The sequence below is a fragment of the Martes martes genome (genome assembly GCF_963455335.1).
Source record: "Martes martes genome assembly, chromosome: 18".
Taxonomy (NCBI): domain Eukaryota; kingdom Metazoa; phylum Chordata; class Mammalia; order Carnivora; family Mustelidae; genus Martes; species Martes martes.
In genome coordinates, this window is record NC_137906.1 from 7678149 (window position 1) to 7695448 (window position 17300).

The window sequence follows — 17300 nt, forward strand, 5'->3', positions numbered from 1 at the left end:
CACCTTCCTGGGGAGGAGGGGAGCCCTTTCCTGGCCATCCTCCTGCCTCAGCATTCACCCCTGCCCCACCCCAGACACCTCATGTCCTTTTTCCCTGCTTGGTGCCTACTGCCGTCTAACCTATTGCATATTTATTTTACTTCTGTATCTTGCCTATTTTGTGCCTCCCCCACCCAATAGCATTTTCACTCCATGAGGATGGGGACTTGGTGAATCTTCTTCACCGAGGTGTCCCCGGCACCAAACGCAGTGCCTGGTACAAGGGGGGTACTCAAAGCACATTTGTTGAGTGAGTGAGCGATGGCGTGAATGACTTCTCTGAACTCGATTCTCCCTGTGAGGCATCACCGAGGCCCGGGGACTTCGGGGACTGATTTTCTCACAAAGCCAGCACCGAGCGTGGGGGGTGGGGGGTCTTTTAGGAGGCTGGCTGAGACAGCTATGAGCTGAGCCCTCGAAATGAGCTTGACACAGCCAGCCTCAGAGGCGAAAAGGACACTGAAGGAGTCCTTGGCCTCCTGAGTTCAGCTGGGGGTACCTAAGGTTATTTTTAGCCGGAGTGGACTGTATTGTCCATTCCGAAGGAGCAGAGAACCAGAAACGTGGGCTGGTTAAAGAGCTTGGGTAATGAGCAGGAGTGTGGGGAGGACCTGGGGTCTCTGGGGTGGATGGGGGATGGGCAGTGAAGGGAGCAGGAGCCGGAATCCCAAAGGACAGGGCGGCTCTAGAAGGTCAGGCCCCCAGAAAGCAGGCTCTGGATGGAGACTTGTGTGCGGGACGGTTGACTGGATGCTCCTGGGATCAGTACCTGAGAGGGAAGGACAGCAGCGGGGGGCCAGAGGGAGAGCTGGTCTCACAGCCAGACCTCCGCCGACCTCAGGGCGGGGGCTGGGTCTTCAGAGACCCACACTCAGCCGTCAGGGGCGCAGGGTTGCCCCAGGAAGGGGTCTGGCCTGGGTGGTGGGGGAGCTCTCTTGCTGGCTTTGCTGCCTGCCTGCTGTGTGGCCTCGGGAGCTCTTCCACCCACTCTGATCTCCAGCTTCCTCACTTGCACAGCGGCAGCTCGGGTGCTGGGGAGCATCAGGGGAGATGCGGGTGTAAAAGAGCGTGGCCCCCTGCAGACAAGGTCAGCAGGAGGCCTCCACCGGCCAGTGGTGTATGCAGGAGCCAGACCTCCCTCGTTGGTCCAGCCTGTTGTTGACGGTTGCACCTCTGGGGAGTGGAGAACCTGCCTCCTTCCTTGGAGACGTCGCGGGGGTGCAGGGGTGGCCCCCAGGCTGGGGGACGCTGGGCCACATCGCTCCACTGTAAAGTCCACTGTGGGGCTCATGGCTGAGGGCAAGTGTGTAAATATAGAGCCATGAGCTTCATCAAGGCAAAGCCCGGGAAACCCAGCCCCAGGTCCCCCCAAAGCCCGCACAGCAAATCCAGGACTGGTAAAAACAGCAATTATGAGCTGTGTTATTAAAGACTGTAGGATTTTAATTAACAATGGAATTACCGGGCCAGGAAAGGGATAATGATGGATTGCTGGAAGGCAGTTGGGGCTGGCCGATGTTACAGACTCTCTCGGCCCCTGCTAGGCCCCGGGGAACTGGTGCCCCCCCCCCCCCGCCACCTCCCCTCCCCCAGGCTCTCTGGTCGCTAATGAGGAGCATTTGCGGAGAGCTCAGAGCCAGGCTGGTCAGAGAGGGCAACAGTGAGCTCCTAGGGGATAGTGTCTGCCCCAGGGCTCCAAGGCCAGAGTGTGGGGAGATGATGGGCTCAGATAGGGGTGTTTGCAGGCAGGGCCAGGATGGGGAGCCCCTCAGAACCCAGGGACCACCAGCCACAATCTGTTAAGAAGGAAACTGTTCTCCCCACTTGGGTCTGCGACTAGCCCCCCAGCATCTCCCGGGTCTCCTATGTAGCCCGTACCCAGGTCCTTGCACTTGAAAGTTGACGCAGACCTGGAGATTCTCAGCACGTTGAAGTTTCAAAACCAGTGAATTTAAGGCCTTTGGTTTTCAAACCTTTTGGTTTGTTCGTTTCCTGCCTCCACAACCCTTGTTTCAAAGGGAATCTTACCAGGAAGGCACATGAACCCAATAGAGGGCTCTGTCAAGGCCGGGGCTGGGGGTGTGGGGGTCTAAAAACCAACCCCCTTTCCCAAACAGTCTCTAGGGCTGCTTCAGACAAATGTAATTTTTTTTAATTTTAATTTTAACTTATTTATTTTTCGAAAGAGCGTGCACGTGCACAAGTGGGGGGAGGAACAGAGGGAGAAGCAAACCCCCCTGCGGAGCAGAGAGCCAGATGTGGGACTCTATCGGGGGATCCTGGGATCATGACCTGAGCCAAAGGCAGCCGCTTGCTTGACCGAGCCACCCAGGGCCCCAGAGACAAATGCAGTTTCTTCTCGGTCTCCAGCACCTTCCCCTTCTCTAGCAGCCCCCGGACAATTCAGAGGGTGATCTGAGGCCTTCGGGACTGCACTGGGCAAGGCAGGAGCTGAATTCCTGAAGATTTGGATGCAGGAAGGACAGACTGAAGAGAGTTTTGTGGTTGACGCCTGGGATAATGAGGGCGGGCTCTGGAGGCAGAGGGCACGGGCCCAGTTCTGCGGCGGATTCATACCATGGGATATTGGGCAAGTTACATTTGGTGTGCCTCAGTCTCCTCAGCTGTGAAATGGGTGTGAGGCAGGACTCTGAAACTCTCTTCAAAAGGCAATGCAACAACCCCCTGCCCAATGTCACCGTATGGAATGTTCTGGAATTCATGTGCAAGAATTCACATGGGCCAACCCCTTAGAACGGGTCTTGTTGGTAGTAACGGGTCAGGAAACGTGTCCTGTGACTGCCCTAGAGGTTGGTTGTCCTCCCAGGACAGACCCGCTCAGGCTCATTTCACAGAGCACACAGACCTCTTGGCCAGAGGCTACTGGGGGGCCCGGAGAGGAGCCTCCAGCTGGAGGTAGCCACTGGCACTTCAGTCTTGCCTCTGACACCTCCCACCACGTGACCTCCAGCAAGACACTTGCTCCTCTGAACCCATTTCTGGAGGGATGAGATGAGACGACATGCGCCAGATCTCACGGGCCATCCCCCTTCTGCATCATCTGGTCTTCCCATCCCATCAGCTTTTGCGACAACCGGCCTCTCTCTGCCTAGAAGCACACGGTCTGCTTGTCCCCCGGGACCCTGTACCCTTCTCAGCGGCTCCCGGATGGGCAGCACAGACAGGCTCTCCCTGGGCGCCTCGGTGTTGTCTGGGTGGACAGCCTATCCTTTGAGCTCCTCCTGGGTAAATGGGGTGGACAGATGGCTCCCTTCGTTTCTGTGGCCAAGTCTTTTTTTTTTTTTTTAAGATTTTATTTATTTATTGGTTAGAGAGAGAGAGAGAGAGAGAGCGAGCACAGGCAGACAGAGTGGCAGGCAGAAACAGAGGGAGAAGCAGGCTCCCTGCCGAGCAGAGAGCCGGATGTGGGACTCGATCCCAGGACGCTGGAATCCTGACCTGAGCTGAAGGCAGCCGCTTAACCAACTGAGCCACCCAGGCGTCCCTCTGTGGCCAAGTCTTAACCTTTGCACAATCTTTGGAGGTCTGGATCTGACATTGGATTGTCTCTTTAGTTCAGCACTGACCATCCTGCTGCCAGGCATCCCCTCTGCGATGGACTCATCATCAATGTTCAGTCAGAGTTTAAGAAATGACCAACGAGAGAAGTGGAACGGGGTCAGACAGTCCCTGGGACATTGACTGGTGACACAAACTTCCGTCCTGTGGGAGTGACTGGAAATGGTGCGTGGAACCAGGCTGTCCCTGCCCTGTGGGCTCAAGACTGTTACAAGGATGCGAGAAGCAGCAACCCCTTCCTTGTTTGCAGAGCCCTTGTCCATGGTCCCATGTGGTTCTTTGAACTCTTCTAGATGAAGATCCTGAAACACAGAGACGGACACCATTTTGCTCAAGCACAGTCACTCCCCGATAGGCACTTAAAGAACCAGGCAAATAATGATTGAGTCCATTTTGTGGCAGAGAATAAAAGAAGATTCTATACTGTCAGGCTTCCTTATTTGTGGATGCCATATTTATGAATTCAGCTCACTGAAATGGATCTGTAACCCGTGCTCATGGTGCTTTCCCTGCCATCCGTGGGTATTTGCACCATGGTGGAACATTTTATTTGCCCAGCGCACCTGTTCCCTGCAAAGGTCGAGCAAGGACATATTTGCTTTCTTGTTTCAGCTCTCGTCCTGAGATCCCTGCGGGCTGGAGACCGCGGGAGCCATGCAGGGTAGCACAAGTTCCAGCCCTGGGACTGATTGCTTGGGTTTGAATCTCAAGTCTGGCACCTGCCAGCTGGGGAACCCCAGGCAAGCCACTTAACACTTCTGGACTTAATTTCATCCTTTTTAAAAAAAATTAATTTGTTTATTTGGCGGGAGAGAAGGAGAAGGAGAGAGTCTTAAGCAGGCTCTGTGCTGAGCCTGGAGCCCCATTTGGGGCTCAGTCTCACAACCCTGAGATCACAACTTGAGCCGAAAACAAGAGTTGGTCGTCCAACCGACTATACCACCCAGGCATCCCTCACTTCATTTTTTAAAAATAAAAAATAGAACCTTCTGGGGCACCTGGGTGGCTCAGTTCGTTAAGCGTCTGCCTTTGGCTCCCTGCTCAGTGGGGAGCCTGCTTTTCCTTCCCCTTCTGCCCCTCCCACCCTGCTCGTGCTCTCTCTGTCTCAAATAAATACTCAAATAAATAAATAAAATATTTTTTTTAAAAAATATTTTATTTATTTGACAGAGAGAGAAGCAGCCAGAGAGGAGACACAAGCAGGGAGAGTGGAAGAGAGAGAAGCAGGCTTCCCGTAAAGCCAGGAGCCCGATGTGGGGCTCGATGCCAGGACCCTGGGATCATGACTTCAGCTGAAGGCAGACACCTAATGACTGAGCCACCCAGGTGCCCCAAATAAAACCTGAAAAAAAAAAAAAAGAACCTTTCAAATTGATCACCAATCACTAAAATGTAAATGGTCTTAAACTTTCTAGTTACAAGACAAAGAGTGTCAAAGAACATTAAAATAGAATCCAACCATATGCTATTTATAAGGGATACAGAAAAAAATATAAGGACATGGAAAGATTGAAAATCAAAGGATGGAATGATATGTTCTAAGAAAATGAAAAAAAGAAAAATGGGGTAGCTGTATTAATGTCAGAAAAAAAAAAAAAAGACTTCAATTCAGGCCAAAAGCATTACCAGAGATTAAGAGGGCAAAGAAGAAATAAAAGAGATTTACTTCAACAGGAAGATAGACAATTCGCATCTTTTATATATTAATCACACAGCCTTAAATGTTTAAAGCAAGAATTGACAGATATAAAAGGAAATGCGAAAGTCCAATGTTAGAATGGGACTGATTACAATAACTTATAAATCAAGTGGATAAAAATAACACAGTACTTAAAAGATTTAATAGTAAATATCACAGACTTGATCAAGCAGATATACAGAAAACATTGTACTCAGCAACAGGAGAATATTTATTTTTTTCCAAGGGCCAGAAACGTTTATGAAAAATGATCACGTTCGTTCATAAAGCCAGCCTCCGCAACTTTCAAAGGATGTGTATCTGAAGACCATATTTTAGGACCACAGTGAAATCAATTTAGAAATCGATGGTAGATCGATAACTGAAAAGACAGTCTACATTTGGAAATTTAAACAGAAAAACCTCTCAATCCCCAAGTCAATCGAAAAATATCCATATTCACCGGGTAGAATACCACTGAGAATAAAAACAAATTAAATACAGCTACACATATCAATGGAAATGAACCTCCAAGAGATAGTTAGCAAAAGAAGAAAGTCGCAGAGAAATGTATGCAGTTTGCGTCCATTTATCTTAAGGTCACAGACAAGCAGAGGAAACAATGTGTCATTTAGGGATACGAATGTGGGTGGCTTGAAGGAAAAGCAAGGGAATAATTAACCTGAAATTTGGAACAATGTATTTCACAATAAGCATCATTTTACAAAGAGCCTCAGACCAGGGACCCTCTCCTTCATCCGGCGGGAAGGGTGGCCCAGCTCACGGCCATAAAGAGCTGCTTTCTGAAAAGATGCCATCAGGACAGGCACAAAACTTGGCTCTTAGTTCATTAGTGGGAAAACATTTTTTTTGGTCCTGTTGAATTTGGTCTTTTTTTTTTTTTTTCCCCCAGATGGTATTCATTTCAGGAGACAGCCTGAGCCTCATCACTGTCTCTCATTTGCTGAAACAAATCCCTCGCAAATAAAGGCATGTTTCCATCTTGAGCTGCTGTGGTCCCATCTCCTCTCTTGCTTTGGGCCCCGTTTTGCTCTCCCCTCCCTCCCTTGCTCTGCTTCTGCTTGTCCTTCTCGTAGAGTTTCAGCACTGGGGGAGATGCTCATCCCACGCAGGAGTCCTGGGTGAAGCTGTGGTCTCTGCTTGCTTACACACCTCCCTTGACAGGGAACTCACTCCTCCAAGCGGACTTATCCGAACCCAAGTCCGACCGCCTTGGGCATCCACCCATTGCCTATGGCTCAGCCACGGGGGGTCCACCGGCAGCCCTGTTCTCCCTCCTCCCACGCCAAGTCTTCTCCTCCTGGGGAGATGTATTTAGTTTCTCCATTCATTCCCTGCATCGCTGCTGACCTGTCAGAACAGCAAACCCGCTCCCACCTAAGCCCATACCGGTGTGGGGCACTATGAGGCGAGGGGAGTGTTGCTTCGGACTTCCGTCAGAATTGGGGTGGGTGAGGACGTGAGATGAGGTAGACCGGCAGGTAGGCAGGGCGATGAGCTGGGGCAGTGGACCAAGTTCAGAGCCGGGTCTCCCCAGCCTGCAGCAGCAGCTGCCCTGAGGACCCCCGGAGGCCCAGTTTATCTACCCCCATCACCCGGCAGGCAGTGAAGCGGTGAAGACATCAGCCCCCCCCCCCCCCCCCCGCAACTCGGCCTTTCTCTCGCGCCACCAGGCTGACCGCCTGCGTGCCTGGTGAGTCACGTGTGCTACACCCGGCCAGCGCTTCCTGTCTGCACCCCTCAGCCACTTCCCCCCCACGGTCACAACCTAAGTCTTATCAGCACCCAGAACTTGACCTATAAAATTAAAAAAATATATATGTACATATATATATAAATCATGTTAATGAATGCATATGGGTTAAAGAAAAACATCACAGAGAAAGGCTTAGAAAAGGAAAAGCAGGGGAGCCCTGTCCCTCCCCCATCCCCGCCCAGGCGCCCCCCCTCAGTTACCCTGCTCCAGTAACTACTTTGTCCTTCCTTCTACCTGGAGATTACCTTCCCATCTCTGAGTACAAGCTCGTAACCGCTTGTATCGTCATCATGTTGAGGTGTAGGCACTAGAAACCAATCCTGGGTAATTTAAGTAGAAAGAGCACTTATTAGAAACATATCGGGAGGTCCATCAAATCAATGGGAGGCTGGAGATCCCTGGGGGGGGGACCCCAAGTCACACCTTAGCGTCATCCTGGTAAAGACACCCACAGGACCCCGGAGGCGGCAGCCTGTGCGTCCAGAACCCCCAATGCTGGGCCCTGCTCTGTGCTCCCTGCCACTTCTAGAAGCTGAGGGGGGCCCCCCTCCCCCGCCCCCCACAACCGGCATCCCAGAACAGAACCTGCCAGGCATCTGCTTGTCCATCCCATGGCTTTTGAATCACGGTTCGACCGAGTGCATCCGATTGGCTGAGCCCAGCCGGGGCCGAACCTGACCCTGACCGTGAGGGAGCCTGGGAAAGAGGATTTGGCATTTCCCCGTTTCTTTGGGTGGGAGGAGGATTCCCCAAACACGGGAGAGGAGCCCAGATGCCCAGCGGCCAGTAAAGATGGCAGATGTCTCCCATGCTGGGATTTCTTGCTTTATCAATTGTAGCTATCAGATGACTCCTTGTTCCAAGATCTGAGACCTCACGTCTCCCCCCCTCAGCCCCACCTCTCCTCCCAGTTAGTTATCCCACTTATAATTGTTAATTATCTTCAGAACTTTGCTTCCTCAATCACTGACAACCCGCTGTCCACAATAAGGCTGTGGACCCCTCCCCGATCTGTGCCCGCTCCCTTCCTCCCTCTCCCCTCCCTACAGCCCCCGTGTGTCCGTTTCCACTTTCCACCCTCGTGGTTGAAAATACTTGCATTCTTCAACCTGAATTAAGTCTTCTCTGCTTTGTCTCGAGGCTGGTTATGAGCACTGCACATAAAGCACTTCCACTGTGATGATTATGTAAACTTCTCTGCAGCCCGGGACACTGTCATTCTAGAACTTTCCTTCATTGTCTCCTTGGGCTAGAACCACTGTTGCCCTATAATCCATTTCTTCCTCTTTCTTGGTTTGCTTTTTTCCTCTTGGTGGGAGGAGTGGGAGGGGAGGGAGAGTGGATAAGTGATAAGATAGCTGAGACTTCAAAAGTCCAGTAAAAAAATGATCTGGTTCTCTGGTTTGATTGCTGGTTTGACTGGGTCTAGATTTTAGGGTAAAAATCATTTCCTTTCAGAAGGGAAGGTGTTGGTCCATTATGGTCTTGTGGTAGACGGTGCTGTGAACAAGAGTTCCGTGGCTGATTGGTTCATAGTTTTCTGTATGAGACTCGTTTCCACCTCTGCCCATCAGAAATGTTAAGGACCCTCTGTTGACCACGCGTTGTCCCTACCGAGGTGTCACTGTGATGTGTCTCTGTGTCTTCGATTTAGAATCATTCACTGTACTGGTCGCTCAGCCACATCTCAGCTAAAGCCTCATGGCCTTTCTGTTCTGGAAACTTCTCTCCTGGGGGGTCTTTGATAATTCATTCCCTCCGTACTCTGTCTTCTCCTTCTGGAATTCCCAGTGTTAAACCATGGACTTTCCTTCCTTGCCCCCCTCCATCTCACCTTTCCTTTTCTCATCTCTCTCTCTCGGTTTCCCCTACTTTCTCCCGCAACTTGAATCAGTAACTCTTATTACATTTTTGAAATTCTAGCAAACACACTGTAAGTTTCCTACAGTTCTTTTTTGTTTTCTTATTGAACTCCCCTGCGGCTGTTAATTGGAGTTTTTGTGAAGACGATCCTCTAACCCCTGAATTAGGTCTGCCTCCTTGGGAGACCTTTCATTTCAGGGTACATTTCGTATAACACATGTAAAGTTGAAAGCCAGAAATAGTGGGTTTTTCAAACCCTGAAAAGCCCCACGTTCCCGGGTTCTCCCAACACCTCATTCATGGGTTCATGGCGGCTCCGCTGTCTTCCGCTGGACGCCCCCAAGGTCAGCCTGGGTGTTGACCTTCAGCCCACAGAAAGAGAAAGAGTGTAGTGGACGGCACGGGGATGATTTGAAGTGTGCCCGTGACCGCCTGTCACGTGGGTCGACCAGAACTCCATCAGAGGACGGCACCTAATGGCAAGGAACACTGGGAGACTTAGTCGTGGGCCCCGGAAGACAAGGGAGTGGCTTTGGTGAACACCAGCCGTCTCTGTGATGTCTACTGTCACCACCCGAGTCCAAGCACTGGCCTCTCCTGCCTTTGGCCACATCCCTCCAGCTCCCTCCCCGCGTTGCAGGGAAAGGGAGGGAGGGGTGGGGTGGCTGCAAGGGCGCTGGCGATGCTGGGGACCCTGGGGGGGAGGTGGAACAGCGGCCTGAAGCCTCCCCTGTTCCTACTTGTACGGAGATCACCAAGCTTGGGAGCTGTTCGGACGGACGGAGAGGGTAGAATCAGAGCCTGAGGCCTGGGTTCTTGCTTCTCCTTCTCTTTTCCCTCCGTGCTGTTCCCACCGGCGTCTGCCTTCAGCCCAGGGCATCTACAGCAGTGCCGGTGACTCTCACGCTGAGAGCGCGTCCGTCCTGTCCCCCTGTCCCCCGGTCCCCCACCGCCCCGGGCTCCATAAACACGGGTGGCTGCTGCCCCAGCACGTCTGATTCAGCAGATCGGGGCCGTGCCCAAGAACGTGCATTTCTAACAAGTCCCAAGTGCCGAAGCCTCTGGTCCACGGAGCGGAGAGGGCCTCCCACCTCCCACTTCCCACAGTTCCGGGTCCACGGCTGTTTCAGAAGATGCCAAGGTGCCAGGATGAGGCCCCCATGGCCTCCCCGCCGTGCTTCTGTTCAGGCTGCTTCTCCCACCAGGAACGCTTCTCCCAGCCCCTTTGTCTCTTCCCTTCCTATCTGCCCTTTAAGCCCCCAGTGCAGAGCTGCCTCCTCCAGGAAGCCTGCCAAGACCTCCCCACCCTTTGTGACCTTTCCTGCCCCATTCTCACCCAGCCTCAGGCTCTTTTCGAAGGCTTTGCCACCTGCTCATTTCTTCTCTTCAAAAGCCCCCGAGGGGCGTGGAAACATACTGCCTCCTCAAAACCTTGCATACCTATGTCCGTCACAGCACTTTCCACTGTAGTCAGAAAGGCGAAATAACCCAAATGTCCGTCTGTGGCTGAAGGGACAAACAAAATACGGCAGATGCGTATGACGGGATATCAGTCAGCCGTAGAAAGGAGGGACAGACTGACACATGCTGCGTGGAGAGACCTCCAGACGCCGTGCCAGTGGAGAGCAGCCCGGAGCGTAGGAGCCCATTTACGGAATGCTCAGAATAAGCGCATCCCCAGAGACAGCCAGTTCGCGGCTGCCGGGGGCCCGTGGGAAGGCGAGGTTGGGGGTGCCTACGGCAAAGTCCACGGTTTCCTTTTGGGGACATGGACGTGTCCTCCAGCTGGACGTGGTGACGGCTGCACGACTCTGTAAATGTACGTAAAGCCCTTGAGTTGTACGCTGGGAGTGGGTGGATTGTGTGGTGTGTGAATTAAATCTCAAAAAAGCTGTTGCCAGGAGAAAAAAAAAAAAGCATTGGACGCGGGTGGCAGGGGCTGTGCCCACCTCTTGTGCAAGTGGTAGCTCAGAGGAGGAGCTCTTGAGCTCTTGACCGGAGTCAGCAGCTTGCTGTGTGTGCTGGGGTGAGCCTGTGCCCTCTCTGAGCCCCCAGGAGCGCTGAGCAGTAATGCAGGAGACGAGCCAGGAATCCCCATGCAGCCAGTTCTGCGTGAGGTCCGGAGCCCGGACCCTGGCTGGACAGGGGTGGTAGTGGGACGTCCCCCCGCCACCTTCCTGCTCTGGAGGAGGAGGCACCCCCACCACGCTCTGTCTTTAAACGTCCTAGAACGCAAGGGTTTTGAGGCTGCAGGGAATGGCAGCAAGTTACCAGCTAAAAGCCCTGGGTTGTTGGAGGTGAGCAGCGCACTCGGCGCTAACTGGTATCCACAGTAATTTTGCCAGAATCTTTTTTTAGATGATGTTTCCTTAACAACCTACAGAGAACTTCACTCTCCTCCCCTCCTAATCCCCTGCTTTGCACAAACATGAAATTAATCTTCTAAATACCCAAGCTGGTTCCAAAAAGAAGTGAGCAGGGAAGGGTGGGGGAGGGCTGGGGGGGAGCCCCGCTGCCCGTGCTCGGAGGCCCTCGCTTCTTGTTGACTATAGCCCCGGGAGGGGCAGGTAGATGAACGGCCACCCAGTGCTCATAACACCGCCTGGGCCAGACCCCCCAAGCGTCCGTCCAGCCCCGTTCGCCCTTCTCCGGCCGTCCGGAGCTCCTCACTTCCCACGGCAGCTTGTGCTCCGGGGAGGAGCTCTGCCTACAGCAGGAAGCTGGCGTCTGTGCTTTTCAGCACCCCTGCCTTGGCCTCGCCCTGCCCTCCCGGGTGTAGCCCCTTCCTCCAGGTAACAGCCCGGGTCAGGGGTGCGGCTCCCACCAATGTCTTCGCCAAGTGCACCTGAGCCGTGCACATACACAAACCACCCCCATGGCCTTGGACCAACCCCTCCACCCACCCCCCCCCGCCCCCCCCCCGCCCTGGGTGTCCTGTCTCAGCAAGTGGCCCTATCTCCCCTCCCTGGTGGCTTGTGCTGAGCCAAGTGGCCCGGCAGGAAACTCGCTTCCTAGAATCCCCTCCCCTTGATGGGTCTGAGTCAGCATTAGCCGAAAAGCAAATCTGTGCTGGGGTTGGGGGGCGCACACCACGGCTGGAGGTGGGAGGGACAGACGCGGAAGTGCCAGCACGTGCCACTCTGTCCTCGCTGCTCCCTCTGTGTGTCCTCTTCCTGATCCACGGCCGGCTCTCCTCCAGACTGCTGGCCCCACTGACTCACGGGGACCCGGTACTTCCACCAGATGCTTGATGCTGGGCTGTGATCACCCAGCAGGGAGGTAATAAAGACCGGGCGGCCTCCCCCTAGACTCCTGTCAATGTCCGCTCTGGCCCCGGGCTCCCACTCCAATAGCCCCACTTGCCTGACTTCTAGATTTCTCTGGGTGTTCCCACCTGTACCTCTGCCCCAAGAGGGCTGGCTGGGGACGTTCCGTCCAGTTCTCATAAAACTCCTCTCTTTGGACCTTTACTTCCCAGTCCCTCCCCAGGGGTGTTAAGGCTAATAATGCCTGTGCTATAAATCTCACGGTGGTTCTGTTTCCCGGATTGAGCCCAAACGGTAGGCACCCTGTTACCCACATCAGTGGGGGGCGTCCCAATGCCTGTCTGCCTCCCTCCCTCCTCTGCTCACCCACAGGCCACATCCTGTTGGCCCTAGCTCATCACTGACCCTCAGTCAATGCCCTTCCTACTAAGGCTCACCCCATCCGGGCCTCTCTCACCTCTTATCTGCACGATTTTATCTGAGACTTCTGGTTTTCTAGCTCTGGTCTAGCTCTTGCGGCTGTACCCAGTGATGGCTTCCCATCTGGGGCTCTCAGCCATGCACAGGGACCAAGACCCTTCTCTGGTGCGGGGTCCGGCACTCACCACCTTCACAGACAAGTCCCTGCCATTTCCTTGTCCTGGGTCCTACGTCAATCACACTAGATCTTTCCCCGCCATGCTCTCCTCACCCCGCCCCCACCAGGGATCTTTCTGGAAAAAATGAGAGGCAAAGGCAGTGAGTATCCCGCCGACAGGCCATCTGAATCCCCCTCACCACTCCGCCCCCCCAGCCTCCCATCTCTGTCTGGAAAACTTCTACTCATCCCTCAAAACCTCAGCTGCAGTGCCCCCTCTGCTCACGTGTTCCCTTGGCAGCACCCTCCCTGGCAGAAGGGGCCAGCCTGGGGTTCACCCAGTGTGTCCTCATCTTCTTCCCCACTGACAACAGCCCCAAGACATCCAGAGCACGGGGTTGGGCTGTGTGAGGGTGGTGACCAGGGTGCCCTGGAACGGGGGAGCAGGGCTTCAGGCACCAGGAGCTCAGGCTTTTCTGGGTCTGAACTTATCTCTCCGTCTTTCCTCGATGGGAGCCGGGCAAGTGCCCTTTCTTCTCCCGGACTGTTTCCTCATCCACTAAATGGGAATAACAAAACATAGCTGGGGGTGTGCTGAGTGACTCACGTGTGCTCAGGAAATTGGGGGTTTGGGCCACCGGCTGATGGACGTGAACCCTCCGTGCCTCAGTTTCTCCAGCCGGAATGCCCCTGCCCTCTTTCTCCCAGACAGCTACAGGGAAGGGAGTGGATGAAAGGGACTCTCACAGGTGACCTGCCGTGTTGACATGGACCCACAGGGCACACTTGGCCCAGAACAGGGAAAGAGTGAGGCAGACTCTAGGATTCTAGTTGTAGGGCGGCGGTGTGTGTCTGGACCGCAGAGAGTTTCTGGGTGTGGGTCCGGCCTGTGGCGACTGGTTCTGCCAAAGCTGTTCCTTGGGACAGGAAGCTAGAGCCAGAAGAGGTGTGCATAGAGGCACCGATGGGAGCTGTCACTATTCCCAAGTGCGTGGGCCCCTGGGGAGCAGGGGGACGCCCAGCAGGAGATGCCGGGGAAGGACTCTATATTTTGCAGTCCTGGCCGCCGTGCATCACCTTCTCCAGTGACCTGGCGCCTGTCCCCTCCCTCTGTGCCTCGAGTCGCCATTTCAGATAGCCGCGAGGGGCTGAGGGGACACTGGCCACCGAGGAGCCCCTCTCCGATGAAGCCACGGCAGAAGCAGCCTCCGGCCCATCTGACGTCTGACTCGGGCTGTCATGTGGGCTCTTATCAGAATAAACAGGTTTTGTTGTGCATTTCACAATCTCAGCATCGTTAATTTATCGCACAACAAATTGGAGAGGATTTAGCATGTATTTAATTAATTTGACGAAAGTAGTTCAGCAACTGTAAACAAGGCTGTGGGAACACGCGGGCTGGGAAGCAGGGCCCGGCGACTCCCAGGCTCAGAACGGGCGTTGGCTTGAGGCCGCAGATGGGTCCCTGCAGGGCAGGGACAGGGGGTGCAGGGGCGAGGTTGGGCTTGGAGTCGTGGGGTGGCGGGAGAGCTGGGTGGAGGCAGGAGGCCTGGGTCCCTCAGGCCCACAAAGGGATGGGAACCCCGGCCCTGTCTCCCACTCAGGGGATCTCGTGAGGACGTCCAGGGGCAACCAGCCGAAAGCTGTTTCGCGGCAGGAAAGGTGCTGGTGTTACCTGAACTCAGTCTGTCCCTGACCTGCTTCCTTCAACATGAATCACTGGCATTACCTTTCCCAAGAAGCATTTTGTACCAGTTAGGGACTGTGTTTGCAGCAAGAGAGTAACAGATCCTGTCCTCCAAATGCGGCTTACACAAGGGGTTTAGCGTGTGACAAACAGGACGTTTGTGACTGGTGCTGGAACTCCAGGATGTTCTGAATGCACCGGGTTCTCTCCATCCTTTTCACCATCCTTCATAAGAGTGTCCCCTTCTGGCCTTGAGATAGCTGCTACCGCTCCAGCCATCACGTCTGTATCCTCGGTGGCACAAAGAGGGAAGGGGGGAGTGCGTCCGAGCCCGTGCCTCCCTCTGAAGGCGCATTCCTAGAAACAGCACTCAATGCCTTTCACCTGTCTTGGGCAAGAATTTCGTCACATGATTCTCTATCTTCAAGAGAGACAGAAACATGGCATCTTGGCTAGGCATGGAGTCAGGGCTCTGCAGGAGAGAAGGAGAGCAGAATGGGCATGGGGTGGCCCACTGGCAGGTTGTGGCCCACCCTCCCTAAGCCGAGGTTGTTGCAAAGCCCCTGGCCCGGCCTCTCTCACAGCTGCTGGGAGGCTTGGGTGCCCACTGGAGTGGGACTTCCTGAGCCTAGAGGGGTGTCGGATTCTTCCAGAGTCCCTAGCTCTGAGGGCAAACGCTGGTCCCCAGAGGAGTGGCAGGTGACTGTGGTGGGGGGGGGTGCTGATGATGCTGTCTATTTCCTGGTTGTGGTCCTGGTTAGAGAGGCAAGGTGGGCAGGGCCTTGGGCGGGAAGCCCAAGCCTGCCATTTCCCAGTGCGGTCCCTTCGGTGTTCCCAAGACTCAGGTCCTGTCGGGGAACGGGAGGAGGAAGAGGGTTCCAGCAAAGGGAGGGGAGAGAGCTTCTCCGAGGTGTTTAGGAGACTTCCGGGGGGAAGGGCACTCCCCAAAGCGTGCCCACCTCTAGCTGCAGCCGGGACCCCTGTGACTTCCCTGTGCCCACCCTGTGGGCCTTGGCCATCAAGTCCCCTAAGCCAGCCCAACTGGCCACAATGGGCTACCAGCTCATTAAGCCCATCCTGGGAATCCCCTTGGTCTGGGGGATCTGGGGGAGCGGGGCTGCTTGCTCGCCGCCCCCCCCCAACACTTCCTTCTGCCACCTTCCCGGCAGCCCTGGGAGGCCACAGCGGTTTACTGAAAGCAGACAGGCTAGCCAGAGAATGGGAGAGAGAAAGCCAACTACTGGAGAAAACTTCTAGGCCCCGGCTCTGGGTGGGGCAGGAGTGGGGGGACCCAGAGCCCAGGTGAGACCACCCTTTCCTCCCCCAGGATTTTTTTTTTTTTTTTTTTTGCAAACCAACTTTATTGACCTGTAACTGGCTTATAACGAAGTATCTGTTTCTTTTTCTTTTTTTTCTTTTTCCCGATCTCTTTTAATATGAGTTTGGTTTGGGGGGATTTTGTTTTTATTTCAAATTCTAGATACAAGAGAGATCATATGGTGTTTATCTTGCTCTGTCTGGGGGCACCTGGGTGGCTCAGTGGGTTAAAGCCTCTGCCTTCGGCTCAGGTCATGATCCCAGGGTCTTGGGATCGAGCCCCGCATCAGGCTCTCTGCTCAGCGGGGAGCCTGCTTCCTCCTCTCTCTCTCTCTCTCTCTCTGTGATCTCTGTCTGTCAAATAAATAAATATCTTGCTCTGTCTGACTTCCTTCTCTTAACGTGATGCCCTCGGGGTCCATCTATGTGATCATAAACAGCAGGATGTCCTTTCCTTTTCTTCTTTCTTTCCTTTTTTTTTTTTTTCTTCAAGTTGCTGAACAATATTCCATTGCCTATGGATTTATACACACCACGTTTTCTTAACTCATCTGTCGGTGGACACTTCGGGCATTGCCGTGTCTTGGTTATTGTAAATAATGTTGCTACGAACATATGGGCACAGATATCTCTCTGGCACTGTGTTTTCATTGCCTTCGGATATATTCCCAGAAGTGGGATTGCTGGATCATATGGTATTTCTATGTTTAATTTTCGGAGGAACTGCCGTACTGTTTTCCACAGTGGCTGCACCAACTTACACTCCCACCAGCAGCGAGCAAGGCCCCGTTTCCCCCACCTCCTGGTGGGCGCTTCTAATTCCTCGTCTTTCGGAGGCCAGCCATTCCAACAGGGGCGAGGTGAGATCTCCTTGTGGCTTTGGTTTGCGTTTCCTGATGATTAGGGCTGCCAAGCGCCTTCTCACGGACCTATTGGCCTTTTAGAGATCTTAAGAAATATGTCTGTCTGGGTCCTGTGCGCACTTTTTAATCGGATCATTTGTTTTCTTTTTTTTTTTTTATTGAATGGTAGGAGCTCTTTATATATTTTGGATATTAACCCCTTGTCGGAGATATGATTTGCAAGTAGTTTTGTGTTCTGTTCCATAGGTTGTCTTTACATGTTGTTGATTATTTGTTTTGGAGGCTCATGATTCTGTCCCAGGGGTCTATGTGTCTGTTTTTATGCCGTACCATCCTGTTTTGATGACTACAGCTTCGGAATATAGCTTGAGATTGGGACATGAGATGAGCCCAAGTACCCGTCCCGCAGCCCAATGCGCACACCCCCGGGTCACTTCCTGCCAGAGTGCGCACCCAAGGCCTGACAACAAGCTCTCACTTTCTTGGATTCTTATCTGAGGAGCTTCCTCTGAGCCACGAGCCTGTGCCTCTCTTAAGGACACCAGTCCAGCTGGATCGGGGCCCCACACTTAATGACCCTATTTAACCCTCTCTGCCTCTTTAAAAGCCCCAGATCCGAATGTCGTCTCACTGGGAGAGGTTGCTGGGGGTGGG